Raw genomic sequence first — 11,799 nt, 5'->3', positions numbered from 1 at the left:
GTGTGTTTATAAACAAGTGTGCCATAGTGGTGGGAGTCCTCCAACCTCACCCAAATCCCTGGCCTGGCAGCTTCCAGCTACTAAAAGAGTTCAGGCCCTCAGGGAACCCCCCCACCCCAAACAGAGGAGGAGTATGAGGAATATGCATGACAAAGGCACAAAGGCCATCTCCCCGAGGGGAGTACATGTCCCGAGGCCTTCAAGGAAAAGCAGCCAGAGGGGCCCACCGGTTTCACTGGAGCAATAGCCAGGTGACCTTTTCCCGTAGGTCATTTGTCTGAGCACAACCCTCCCCCACAATTGTGTGTGTGTGTGTATGGGGGGGGAGGAGACAAAATAGCTAAGAGAAAGGCAGTTTTGACTAGAATAGGGGTCTGCAACCTGTGGCTCCAGATGTTCATGGACTACAATTCCCTTGGCCAATTGGCCATGCTGGCAGGGGCTGATGGGAATCGTAGCCCATGAACATCTGGAGAGCCGCAGGTTGCAGACCCCTGGACTAGAAAAACAGCACACCTACAGCCTTTCTACCAAGCAGGAGCTCTGAGCTGCCAGGGTTAGCCGGACATCGTAGCTCACAGAGCAGTCACCTGTGGGTGCAGGTGGGGGGTGGGTGGGATGAGAAGACCATAATTCCGTGAAGCTTTATTACCTGCAAAGTGATCCCTCGTGGAGCCCCAGGGGCCAGGGTGGATTCTGTGACCAGAGGCCACAGGAAAGATGCTCGGGTGCTCCGCTTTCCTTGGGGCTGCCCAGATCCATGAATGCCCCTCCCTGGAACCACCCAGTGCCAGGATCCCTCTAGGTTAATTCCAGGCCAAGTCCCAAAGCCGGGTGGAGATGGCCTCGAGCCCGCCCCGTTGGAGACCTCCAGCCCTCCTGCAGAAACCGGCAGCGTTCTGGGCTTATCAGCGCCGCCTGGGCCCTCCCACGCCCAAGCTTTCCCTGCCTCACCAGGAATGCGATCGACTGACTCCCCAAATGAACTGCCCCCTCCTCCTCCTGACATGTTGCAGGCTCTGAGGCTGGTCCGTCCACCCAGCGGGACGGGAGGTCACGCGGAGTTTGTTCCTCTCCAGACCAGCTCCTGTCAGTGGAGCAGCCCATGTTCCCCTCAGCTCTGCCTGGCCAATGGCTGGCCTGCCCCAAACCACCTCCAATCCCAGCCTTCCCTCTGGGGATGGAACCGGGACAGGTCTTTTAGCTGTCTGCTAACATCTGTGAGGCCCCGTCCAGAGAGACGCAGCCCGTCCATTTCAGTGAGAGACTCGCTCTTGGGATGCCGGTCTGAGCAGCATTCCCAGTTCGTGGCCTGCCTAGCAAGTCTTGCAGCCAAGCCAAGAACTGGCCCCGTCCGTCTCCTTGGGAGGTGAGCAAGTGCAACCGTTCGGACTGGAACATCTGGTCCAAGACAGCGGAGGAAGGGCAGGCAGGCAGGCAGGCAGGAGTGATAAACCTTTGCGTTCCGAGGGATGGAAGCGGATGCCGACTCCTACCTTGCAAAGAGCAGCTCGCAAAGCAGAGGCCGCGGGAACGGAGCCCCGGTCCTGACTTTCACCCGGAGTCCCCGGAGGCAGCCAGGCGCCTCCCTCCTCACCTGCAGCAAGTCAGGCTGGTCTCTCTTGCAGTCACCCTGCGACCAAACAGGATGTGAAGAATGCTGAGTAGTCCCAGAGGAAGAACAACAGGCCACCTCCTGCCTTGCCACTCACGAGGCCTTCCTCCTGGAGGCCACACAGCGACAGGAAGTTCCCTGACGGAGGCTTAATCCACCTCCAAACAGATGACAGACAAGCCCTTGCACACGAGAAAGGTGTCCTGCAAGACAAGAGCCAGCCGGCAGCACCTCCCTGTTCAGGAAGGAGGGACGGGGTTTCATCACGAAGAAGCAGGCGGGCAGGCAGGCAGGCGGGCAGGCAGGCAGGCAGGCAAACAGGCAGGCAGGCAGGCAGGCAAACAGGCAGGCAGGCAAACAGGCAGGCAGGCAAACAGGCAGGCAGGCAGGCAGGCAAACAGGCAGGCAGGCAGGCAAACAGGCAGGCAGGCAGGCAAACAGGCAGGCAGGCGAGCAGGCAGGCAAACAGGCAGGCAGGCAGGCAGGCAGGCAGGCAGGCAGGCAGGCAAACAGGCAGGCAGGCGGTGGGGAGTCCAGGCAGCCCAGGGTGGAGACAACCGGTGCAGCCAACAACAGCAACTCCCTGCTGGGCTGCTCAGGCCTCCCTGTGTGCGCTGCCAGCCAGCCAGACCGTGGGAACGGGAGGCGAGAGCTGGCTAGTGGGTTGGAAGCAGCATGAGAACCTCTGTGGCTCCTGGTCACCCCCCTTTCACAGAGGTCTTCCCTCTCCTTCCTCCTGGACCTCGGCCTCTACCAGCCTCCTTGCCCTTCCTGGCGGCCAGAGTAGGGCAGCTCTTTTGCCCCACATGAGCCAGAGAAGAAGAGCACTCGGCCTCTCTCCCCACGGCGGCGTCATCACGGCAATGAAGCCCCCTCCCTCCCGCAGCCCCAAAGCAAGCCAGGCACATGCAGGTGTGTGTGTGCGTGCGCATGCTGCTCTCACCTAGCAGAGCCCTTGTTGAATGGCAGAAAGCATCCCGGCCCTGCTTCTCCGAGGAGCACTGGAGCAGACCTCAGGGCTCAGCTCACCTGCCTAGAAAGGATTCGCCACTGCCCCCCTCGGCTCCAAGCTGCACGGGGATCCAGCTCTTGACGCTGGGGGGTGGGGGTGCATCAACCCCCCCCCCCCAAAGCCACTCTGAGCTTTTCCAGCTGCGTCCTGGCAGGATGGCACATTTTTTAGAGAAACAGAGTTTCCCTGTCGGATGCCGTTCTTTGCCAGCACACCACCGCTCAAGGAATCACAACAGATGTTTCCAAAGCTGAGCAAGAAGAAGAAGAAGAAGAAGAAGAAGAAGAAGAAGAAGAAGAAGAAGAAGAAGAAGAAGAAGAAGAAGAAGAAGAAGAAGAGGAGGAGGAGGAGGAGGAGGAGTTTGGATTTATATCCCCCCTTTCTCTCCTGCAGGAGACTCAAAGGGGCTGACAATCTCCTTGCCCTTGCTCCCTCACAACTAACACCCTGTGAGGTGGGTGGGGCTGAGAGAGCTCCGAAAAGCTGTGACTAGCCCAAGGTCACCCAGCTGGCGTGTGTGGGAGTGGACAGGCCAATCTGAATTCCCCAGATAACCCTCCACAGCTCAGGCGGCAGAGCTGGGAATCAAACCCGGTTCCTCCAGATTAGATACACGAGCTCTTAACCTCCTACGCCACTGCTGCTCCTCTAGCCAAAATAGCAGCACCTCTCTGGTGAGCAGATCTGCCAGCCCCGAGGGGCAGGGGAAAGGCACTTGTGGGGAGCCCCAGCTTCATCGTACCTGCCTCTGGATCCTCAGGGCTACTTTGCCCAAGAGCAGGCCAGAACATGCACACACGAGCCTGCCGGCTGGGTCCCCACTCAAAAGTGAAGGAAGCCTTCTCCAAAAGTCATGACAAGGCCTTCACTGACTGACAGCTGGGAGCCCTCCCGGCTTCCACACGCAGCTTGCGCATTCGAAACACAATGGCGGGCTGGCGTCCAAGAATCTGATGAAAGCAAACCCTTCCTCCTCCACAGGAGGTTCTGGGCTGTTTGGCCAAGTTTTCCTCCAGCGGAGAGTCCGGAAAGCCTTTTATCTCCTTCTCGGAGATCTTCACGCAGCCCCGGCGTCCCACGGCCCATTGTTCTGGCCAACGCAGCACAGGCATTTGGGGCGTCGGGACATTTCCAAGTCACAGGATTTCAAAGGCAACCGTTGGCGCACGGACTGTGCTTACAGTGGCTCGATAGCTTTGGGCAGCGGTTGGGCAGGAAGGGACCACGTCCGTGGCGCCCCTAACCCTTGGTGTGGCCCTGTGTCTGCGTTTACCAGAACAACTGGGCAAGCCCCCCTCCCTCCCTCCCAACACCACCAAAACACAATTCACACCACCGGCAACTCTTTCCTTGGGTCACTTCTTGGCTGCTTCAGCCGGCTCCCCAGGACCCTGGGTCCCCCTTTCCTTGCTCTGCCACCCACCCACCCACCCCCTGCCTGCCTGCCTGCCTGCCTGCCTGCCTGCCTGCTTGCCCGCCTGCCTGCTGGCCTGCCTCCTCACAGGGTGCAGGGAGAGGGCGCCCTTCCCACTGGCCTGGCAGGCAAATGTGACAACCTGCAGCCACAGCAGAAGGAAGAGCCACACTTGAAGAGCAAGGATGAGCCCGCCCCAGCTTGTAGCAGCCAGCCCTGGAGTCGAGGGGCTCCCCCCTCCAGTCACCACGGGGGCTGCAGGCGCAGAGTCCTCACAGCGGAAAGGCACAGACGTCAGGGACTAAACCCCGGACCCGGTCTTAGGAGGCCTGCCCCGTACGTGACTGGGAGCCAGAGGTGAGCAGGGTGAGTTTTCCACCTGCAAACTCAAATCTGCATCACCCCGCAAGGGCCTCTCCGCTGCCAGGGGTAGCCCTTGCCCACACAGACGCACCCAGCCTAGCAGGCACAGCCGTGGCGCAGAAGAGCCGGGGAGGGGGAACCACGGCTGGTCAAGTGCGGCCACAGCACTCCACCTCGGCCACCTCAGCTCTCTGAACAAAGTTGACAAAGGATTCTGAGAAGAGTGAGTTTTGGATTTATATCCCCCCTTTCTCTCCTGCAGGATACTCAAAGGGGCTGACAATCTCCTTGCCCTTCCCCCCTCACAACAAACACCCTGTGAGGTGGGTGGGGATGAGAGAGCTCCGAAGAACTGTGACTAGCCCAAGGTCACCCAGCTGGCATGTGTGGGAGTGCCCAGGCTAATCTGAATTCCCCAGAGAAGCCTCCGCAGCTCAGGTGGCAGAGCTGGGAATCAAACCCGGTTCCTCCAGATACACGAGCTCTTGACCTCCTACGCCACTGCTGCTCCCCCACGGGCCATTTTGGCTCCTTGGCCTTTCCACTGGATCCCCTGGGCTTGCCAAGTGCCCCAAAAGGTTGGTCCGCTTCCAGCTGTACCTGACACACAACGAGTTGCAGGAGGGAAACCCCAAAATGAAAAGGTGTGGCTCATGAAAAGGCCTTTGAATAAAACCACCCGGCTTCCCTCCAACTTCCCCGTGCGCGCGACTGTTCCTCTCCAGGATTCCCCACCAAGGACTTTAGCCCTTCCCGGGTGGCACGCTATCAATGGGAAACCTGCGCCTTCCCTGGGCTGAGGGACAGATTCACAATTCGCCCCCAACCCGTGCCCTAAAGCCACTGAACTGGGATTGTGAGCCATCAGTCAACCTCTCCTCACCTCTGCTGGCCCAGGCTCAGTCCGAGGAGGGGGCACAACCGGAGCCGCTCGCCAAAGACCAGCCAAACAGGCAGATCCTCGCCTGGGAAAACAGATGCAAAACCCCTGAAGTCTAAAATAATGGACCACTCGTGAACAAACTGTCTTAAGGAGAGCAAACTGGTCCACCAAGGAGCGAATGAGGAGGGCTGGGCCCTTCTGCAAGTCCCCACCGGCATCCTGGAACACACAAAGGGCTGCAAAGTAAGAACATAAGAACAAGCCAGCTGGATCAGACCAGAGTCCATCTAGTCCATCTCTCTGCTACTCGCAGTGGCACACCAGGTGCCTTTGGGAGCTCACGTGCAGGAGGTGAAAGCAATGGCCTTAAGAACATAAGAACAAGCCAGCTGGATCAGACCAGAGTCCATCTAGTCCAGCTCTCTGCTACTCGCAGTGGCCCACCAGGTGCCTTGGGCAGCTCACGTGTAGGAGGTGAAAGCAAGGGCCTTCTGTATTGTCAATAGAGAACAGCTTTCACAGCTTTGGAATCAGACCACAGATTCATCTAGTCCAGCCTCTGCCACTCCAGTGGCTCACCAGGCATGCCTTGGGCAGTCAGCTGTAGGAGGTGGAAAAAAGCTGGGAGTGGGCTGTGTGGTTTCTGGGCTGTATGGCCGTGTTCTAGCAGCATTCTCTCCTGACGTTTCGCCTGCATCTGTGGCTGAGGCATCTTCAGAGGATCTGATAGAGGGAAAGCAAGTGGAGTATATATAAGTGGAGAAGAGGCCAGCCACAGATGCAGGCGAAATGTCAGGAGAGAATGCTGCTAGAACACGGCCAGACAGCCCGGAAACCACACAGCACCCCAATGGCCTTCTGCTGCTGCTGCTCCCAAGCACCTGGTCTGCCAGGAGAGGCAGGCGGCGGGGGCGGGGGGGAGATAAAGATAGCTGCTCCCCAGCAGGTCGATCACACAGCACTCTCTTCAGATGGATAAAGACCACAGCAAAGATCAAGCAACTGCAGAAATGTCCTCTTAAACCAGCAGTGGGCGGACCAGGGCCTCCCAACCTGTGGAGACCAAGCAGGTCTGTCCCCCTCACAAGCCCCGAGCCACAAATGGCAGGATTCAGGAGGCAGCAGAACGAGTTTCCGCTCTCCCAGGACCTGTCACTGCTGACCTGAGAGGGGCCACCATTCAATAGGACGTCCTGCAAATTGTTCCTGGACAGCTCAGCGGGAAGTGGGGCTGCGTTGACCTGGGGTGGGTGGGGTTTTTTTGATGGAGGCGGAGGTTGTCTTAGACGCCATTCCAGGCCTTCAGTCGGCTTGACAGAGCTACGCAGAGTGTGCGGCCTCCCCCGGCTGCCTGTTGTTGCAAACAGTGCCTGCGCTGGAGTGTGAGCTCTGCACAGAAGTGTCACAGCTGCGAAAGATAGCATGCTGCCGCATTGTGTTTGGATCCTGCTATTCCACACTTTTCTCTGAATGGAGGGGAATTCTACGTGTCTGTAGCTACCTCTGTCTGGCACCTGAGGGTTCCTTCTCTGTTTTCCTCGTCTCCCTTTGCAAGAGACCCACCGCCTGGATCAGGTTCTAGCCAGTGGTGGGATCCAAAAATTTTAGCAACAGGTTCCCATGGTGGTGGGATTCAAACAGTGGCGTAGCGCCAATGGGGCTGGGCGGGGCACAATGGGGGCGTGGCCGGGCATTCCGGGGGCGGGGCATTAATAATATCTCAGTGACTGTAAAAAACTCTTACTGTAAAAAAAGTTCCTAATTTCCAGCTGGTCTCTTTCTGTCCATAATTTAAACTCATTCTAGCAAGTCCTATCGTCTGCTGCCAACAGAAACAACTACTTCTCCTCTGATTGACTGCCTGTCAAATACTTAATACTTTCAAACACTTAAGTTTGTTTCTAGAAATCAAAAGGAGGAGACTTTCCTTAAACAAGGAACTTTACCATATTTCTTAAACATGTTTTAAAAACGGCCCAACGGGGAGAATTGTCCCGTTTTCTACCTTCGCTAACCAGCCACGTAGGAAACAACCGGACTTCATGATTTTTGGACCTAATGGGATTTCTAACGGAAAAGCGGACCCAATTAGTCACCCCCTCTCGGCACACACACATAATTAGTAGCCCACTCTCGGGAACTGGGGAGAACCTGCTGGATCCCACCTCTGGTTCTAGTCCCAGTCAGGAGGGCCCAACAGACAACTGGAAAGCAGGCAAGAGTTGGCCTGTTATTATCCAGCTTCCCAGAAGACAGTGGCCCCCACCGCCAGAGTGTCCCAGGTGTGGTCCAGGATCACGCTGCCGGTTGAGAGCAGTGGATGGAAACACCTGTGCTGCGGCCTCCAGGAAAGAGCGGAAAGGCCTTTAGGGGAAGGGTCACCAGGGCGATGGAACAGTGCTGAGAAGCCCACCCACCCCCTCTCTTTCCCCTTTGCTACGAGCCACACATCCTCCGTCCTGACACACTTCCTTCCTTCTGCTGACAGACAGAACTGTCTGGCCGCTCCTCCAGCGATCTCAGGCCTGCATCCCACACTGGAGAAGGTGCAGAATGAAGTCCAGCCTGACTGCACGTTTTGGAGCTTGGAGAACCATTTTAGAGGGTGAAAAGCCTCAGTGACCTCTACCTGCCTCCCTGTGTGCAGAGCAGACATTGTGGAAAGACCCCCCCCACACACACAAACAGGGGCACACAGAGCAGTACCGCCTGCAGCCGCCCGCCCAGGAGACAGAAAAGCTCCCAGCGCCTCGGGCAGCTCTTTTCCAAGGCAGCTTAATCCAAAGGGCCTCCTCTCCTCTGCCTCTCTTGTCAGACTGTCCCAATGGGCAGGTCAAACCCCCCCCCCCCGAATTCCCAGCACGATTTCCTCTCCGAAGACGGAGGGCTGCCCGTGACTCAGGAAAGCTCTTCTGGAAGCGAGTGAGTCTTTCTGGTGCCGCTCTGGACTTTGGCTCCCTCCCCTTAAAATCCCGCCAGCGTTTCCACGGCTGAAAACTCACGGCCGACAAACCTAAACTAAGTGGAATAGTTTACTGAGTTTGTTTTTGAAAGGCAGGGAAACGAGCACATGACCGACCGACCGACCGACCTCTCTCTGCCTTTCTGTACCTGGCTCTTGCTAAAGAAAAAAACTTTCTGTCCGCTTGTGCAATGGATGGGTGGGGGAGAGCGAGAGAGAGAGACACAGAGAAAGTGAAGAATGTGTGCCAGGGGTCACCCACCCCAGACACCAGCAATGTTGGTCTCCCGCAAGCCGCCTCGCTGCAGACCCCCCCCCCCCCAGCTTCTGGGTCTCTCCCCACACAGCTTTTCACTTTACTGTTTTTAATTCTGCAAGTCTGACACGGCTCCCCTTCGAGCAGCGATGGCGAACCTATGGCACGGGTGCCAGAGGTGGCACTCAGAGCCCTCTCTGTGGGCACTTGTGCACAGAGTTCATCATGTGGGAGGGGGGTGGAAAATCACACACACACACCCCACACACACATATCTAGGCTGGCCTGGGCATGATCCTTTACCTGGGAGTAAGCTCGGCTGCTGGCAATGGGGCTTGCTTCTGAGTAAATCCTCCTAAGATTGTGATTCACCCATTCGAAGCGTTGCACGGTTGCTTCAGTAAGCTTACTCCTGAGTAACGCGTGCCTTGGAGCCAACCATTTTTTCTAAACCGAAACCTCAGTATTCAGGTTAAATTGCCATGTTGGCACTTTGAGACAAATAAGTGGGTTTGGGGTTGCAATTTGGGCTGCACTCGGTCTCGAAAAGGTTCGCCATCACTGCCTTAGAGTGAGGGGCCCCCTCCCCACATATTCTCATACCTTCATCACTCTTATATAAAAAAGTACAAGCCGCCCCAGTGTACGTTTCTCAGAAGAAAAAGACTTTACCAGCTTTACCAAGATGTGCCTGGGTGTTCCTAGGAAAGGCAGTTTCCTTCCTTCCTGTGGTATACTTCAAAGAGTATCCCAAACTTCAGACGCAGGTACAGCTTACCAGGTGCCCCCCAGCTCCCACCCCAACTCACACTCTGCCTCCCCCACGCCCACACGCCAAGGAGTTCAGCCTTCAGACAACGCTCCCCGACTGGCCCTGGTCCCGCGGTGATGCCGCTTTGCGTGAACAGACTTGCACCCGGAGATCTCGACAAAGACAACAGCCTCGCTTGACAAGATGAAACGGAAGAGACGCTTCTCCAAGATGCGCCCATCAGATACCCAGATGGGGAACGCTGCGGATTAGCAAATGCCACAGAAACACACCCCGAGAGCTGCGCAGGCGGCCGCGGCATCGCCAGGATCGCCAACTACAGCCTAAGCAGGACCCGACCAAATGCCCAGCGACGCTTCCCCAAATGTCCTCCTCCTGCCCCTTTTCCAGATCTGTACAACTTTACTTTGCTCAGATAACCTCCCTGACTGGAATGACGGCTTCTGGTTGCTGTAAATCGAGACGCCTGTGCTGTCCAGAGAGAAGAATGAGAAGAACTTAATCGGAAAACCAACCTCTGCAGCTGACCCCCAAACCCTGCAAAGTAGCACTTTTGCTGTGGAAGGTGCTGCTACAGAGGAGCCCCCCCACCCCCCACCCGCCCAAGAGGAGGGCTTGCTGCTTGTCTCAGATTCAAATCCAAACTCCAGTGGGAAGAGAATGTGAAGCAGGGTCGCGGTCCCTGCTGTAAAAGCCAGAGGAACAAGAGACAACCCCCCCCCCCCCTGCGCTTCCCTCCCGCCTGCACAACAACCCAGCAAAAGCGCAGGGAATCCTGCTGCCCGGCGGGGCCTCCAGACACACCTGCGGGCGCCTGGGGAACTGCGGGGCCATTTGAAGCCGCAATTCTACCCTTCCGGGAGGTTCCTTCCAAGGTATTCATTAGCAGCTGATGTTATGACAGCCCCCCCCCAACAGATGCCAACCCTCAGCCCCTCCCTCCAAGAAGGACTAACCGCTACTCCAGCAGGAGTTTCCCAGCGAAAGCTCTGGGCAGGGATTCGAACCAGAGCCTTCCGGAGAGAGAGTCACCCTCCAGCCTCCACGGGAGGCCAGTGCGGGGGGGGGGGGGGTCAGGCCTTGAAGTCCACTCGCCCAGGAGGGCCCCTCCTCCCCCTCTGAGGCACGTGGGCTGTGCTGGAGGGCGGGTGGGCCACCAGCCCCTCCCAGCCTCAGGGGAGGGGGGCCAGCACACAGGCACGGACCCCTCCGCTCTCCCGCGCTCCAGGAGCCACCAGCCCTGGGCCGGCAGCAAACCCTGCCCGAAGGACCCCAGACCCAACCCGAAGCCGGGGGCTCTCTCTTAGCAGCTGCTCTGCAGGTGGGCTCCGGGGCCGCCGGGAGAGGAGTCCTCCCGGGGAAACGGCCCAGGAGACCAGCCCCTGCTCAGAAGCCGCAAAGGGCGACACCTGGCGACACCTGGCTCGGCGCCCTCCACAGGCTGCGCTCCAGGGACGAGGGGCAAAGGGGGTGGGGGGGAGGAGTGGCCTGCCCCTCCCGGGCCGAGGGGCACAAGCCTCGGGGAGCTGGGGACAGGCAGGACCCCGATGGCGGCTCAGCCCACAGGAATCGCGGGGGAGGGGGGTGCCCCCCTCCCGGAGCCAGGAACCGGCCCTCGGCCCGCAGGTGGGAGTGGCGCCTCCCCCCACACCTGCCCCCGTGGAAAGCCCGGGGCCCCAAGAAAGACGCCGCCGCCGCCGCCGCCCAGGCGCGCAGCTGGGGGCGAACTCGGGGCTGAGCGAGCGAGCGAGCGAGCGAGGGAGGGAGGGAGGGAGCTGCTCCTCTGCAAGGGTCGGCCCCGGCGCCCAGGCTCAGGCGGCGCACTCACCGTCCCGGCGCTTCCAGGCGGGCAGGGGGGCGCGCGGGGCTGGCTGTGCCCGGCGGGGGAGGGACCGGCCGGGGCCGGAGGAGGGAGACACGCAGCCAGCCAGCCAGGCCGGCCGGGGCGGGGCGGGGCGCCAGGGGCGAGGCCAGGCAGCCAGGGAAGGCGGCCGGGCGCGCCTGTTGCGTGACCGCACAGCACGTGCGGAAGGAAGGGCGGGCAGCTCCTGGGGCCGCCAGCACAGTGCCCGGCGGGCGCGGCGCAGATCCAGGGCACAGGCAGGCAGGCAGGCAGGCAGGCAGGGCGGCTCACCTCCCGGGCGGGGGGGGGGCAAGCAAACTCGGGTCCAGCAGCTGCAGCAGCTCCTCTCGCCCCCCCCCCCCGGCCGGGCCGCACAAGGGGCAGAAGGCGGAGCGGGAGGGAGGGGCGGGGGCGGCTTCTTCGGGTCAGTTCCGTGCTCAGAAGTGCCTGCGTGTTTGCGGGGCGGGGGTCCCGCGTCCGGTTTTCTCGAGCCCCCCCCCCGCCTTGCACCTTCCCTGTCCCCCCCTCGGCTGCTGTCTCTGCAGCGCATCTGGACACAGGCGGCGTGGGGGGGGGGGAAACGGGGAGACCCCGCGGGGTGGGGGGCTTGGCTCGTAGTCTTGGCTGAAGTTTTCGGGCTCGACTACCAGCTGGGGCGCAAAATGACCCCCCCCCTGCT

The 11,799-nt window shown here is 59.4% G+C and overlaps 1 protein-coding gene across 1 annotated transcript in view; it reads right to left on the bottom strand.

The window, feature by feature from the left end:
• The window catches only part of CGNL1 (cingulin like 1), a 51,690-nt gene extending 51,593 nt beyond the window's left edge, over window positions 1-97 (bottom strand). The window contains 1 exon segment of the mRNA XM_048481826.1: window positions 1-97. This exon segment is cut by the window's left edge and continues 427 nt beyond it. The gene's annotated coding sequence lies outside the window, so the exon portion shown is untranslated.
• Between the last annotated feature and the right edge of the window lie 11,702 nt (window positions 98-11,799).

The sequence above is a fragment of the Sphaerodactylus townsendi genome, linkage group LG17 (assembly GCF_021028975.2).
Source record: "Sphaerodactylus townsendi isolate TG3544 linkage group LG17, MPM_Stown_v2.3, whole genome shotgun sequence".
In the NCBI taxonomy this organism is placed as follows: domain Eukaryota; kingdom Metazoa; phylum Chordata; class Lepidosauria; order Squamata; family Sphaerodactylidae; genus Sphaerodactylus; species Sphaerodactylus townsendi.
The sequence above is the reverse complement of the archived record's forward strand: the minus strand, read 5'-3'. Positions and strand labels throughout refer to the sequence as shown.